The following is a 2,114-nucleotide window of genomic DNA, read 5'->3' on the forward strand; positions in this document are numbered from 1 at the left end:
GGTGCGCAGTCAGGTCAGTTGTCCAAGTATAGAGACAACCAGGCCCTCCTTGGTATCTATGCCTCGACTTATGCGCAGAGAAATTAGGATCGGAGGGTGCAGTACTACTTTGATGTGTCGCGTAAACTCGCACAAGTATGCAACACTTCCTGAAGAAACAATCATATAAGATGTTATTCTTCTTACCCAAAGGATCTTTATATCCAGTAGACACAAAATATCCGTTCGACTACTGGAAATTACTGTAATTGTTGATCTGATGTCGAAGTAATTGCTGCATCGCCACTAAAACCCAGCATCTCTTAAGCTAAAGTAGACCGAGCTAACCCCTATATTATCATATTACTAAGATAAAACAGAAGGCACTGTAGAATCATTTAGGACGTAAGCTTGTCAATCTGAATGTGGAGGGACACCAGCTTAGCCCCGGCCAGCATCTTGGGCGGAAATGTGAAGAAGGTCAGCTCCTGCACGGCGACGTCGCCGGGATCCTTGCTGCTTGTCACCTACATTTCCACCTTGACAGCGTCGGTCCTACCTTTGGGCTCCCCCGGCAGGTCGTTGGCCCACAGCTTGACCACGTAGTGTGGCAGTGGGGACGCCCCCGCTCTAATGCAGACGACCGACATGTCGATAGGCGCGCCAATGTCGAGCATGCCACCAACCAAGAAAAATGCATGACCGTCCTCCGCAAAAAGCAAGAGTCGTAGCTCTGACAGTGGCACTTGCCGCTGGAGCGCCTTGTCGTACTGGATCCTATGCATGGGCATGGGATGCATGATGCTGATGTGGTGGGAGAGCGCCGGCGGCGGGCCTTCATAGCCGCAGACGGGAATGGGGCATTTGCAGGGCGCGAGCGGACACACACTCTGGTGATCGGCGAGCTTGTGGTAGGTGACGTAGAGCCCACAGCCTTCGTGCGGGCACTCCACCCTCACCGAGGAGAGGACGGCGTCCACCGCCGTGTTTCGCACGTCAAAGCCACAACCGCGCTCGCAATTTTGGCACTGCCGCTGGTTCCCGGGGCGCTCAACGCGGCAGCCCACGCAGGCCAGCTGCCCTCCCTTGCACCGCACAAATCAATCGAACAACACATCAATCAAGAAACCTGCACCTTGCTCAATCAGCCGAACGGACGAGATGTATTCAAACCTCATACATAGGAGTCTTCAAGGGGTGGAGGCACAAGGGGCGATGGAGCAAGGTGAGGTCCATCGAGACCATAGAGAGCTCCATCGTCGGGTCCTGTTCCGTCTGCATGATCTCGCCCTCCTCATGCACAACCATCTCTTGCTTTATTAGGGTCGGGCATTACAAAGCTTTACCGTCACATATTCATACTACTTTAGGGTGCACGAAATCAACACATGCAAGTATCAAAAGGGGAGTCACGACATGCATGCATGCGTTGTAATTAATGCATTGGTAAATGCAAATTATTGAAATATATTGAGTGCAGTGATTTGATGTGTCGCGTCAACTCGTACAAGACCAAGAAGTTTGATTACTAGAACGCCCTCTCCCTTACGGACTGAGCTCCGGTGCCTTAACTGCACCTGCCTTTGTCTGCATGATAGGTGGGCCACCCACCTGTTGGGCCCACCTGTCATACATGCAAAGGCAGGAGCAGTAATTCAATGAAGCTGCATCCCTCCCTCGCCCATGAGCATGGTGGCTGGCAGGACTAGGAGAAACTTTCGTACGCTACACGCTCTCCTTCCCACACACGGTGCACATGTGTCAGATGGCCCGAAGCATACTGTAGTACTCCTCCACTGCAGTAGTATTCCATCATTGTTCGACTTCCTGAAGAGGCGAAGAGGAAAGCGCAGACCGGACGCTCGTGTGGCAGTTTCATGTGTAGAGTAGTCTAGGATAGCGTGTACCGTGCGAGTAAGCTTAAAATCATTGGGGTCGGCTCCATGCTATGAGGCCATCTCGAAGTTTTTTAATTAAAATAAACTTCTGGCCCTACCTGTCATCCTAGTGATTGTAGTTTCCACGCTCATCTGGTCAAGACAGGAATATATATTTGAATTTTTGGTGGGGTCTTTCACCCAAGTTTAGAGGCAACCATGTGGGGCCAATGCTATGATAATATTGATTTCATATTG

The 2,114-nt window shown here is 51.0% G+C and overlaps 1 pseudogene; it reads right to left on the reverse strand.

Annotated features, from left to right (window-relative positions):
• Positions 1–377: 377 nt before the first annotated feature.
• Positions 378–1,287, reverse strand: LOC147985725 (E3 ubiquitin-protein ligase SINA-like 4; annotated as a pseudogene).
• Positions 1,288–2,114: the final 827 nt, after the last annotated feature.

This window comes from Triticum urartu, chromosome 2A (genome assembly GCF_056163025.1).
Source record: "Triticum urartu cultivar PI428250 chromosome 2A, HENAU_Tu73, whole genome shotgun sequence".
In the NCBI taxonomy this organism is placed as follows: domain Eukaryota; kingdom Viridiplantae; phylum Streptophyta; class Magnoliopsida; order Poales; family Poaceae; genus Triticum; species Triticum urartu.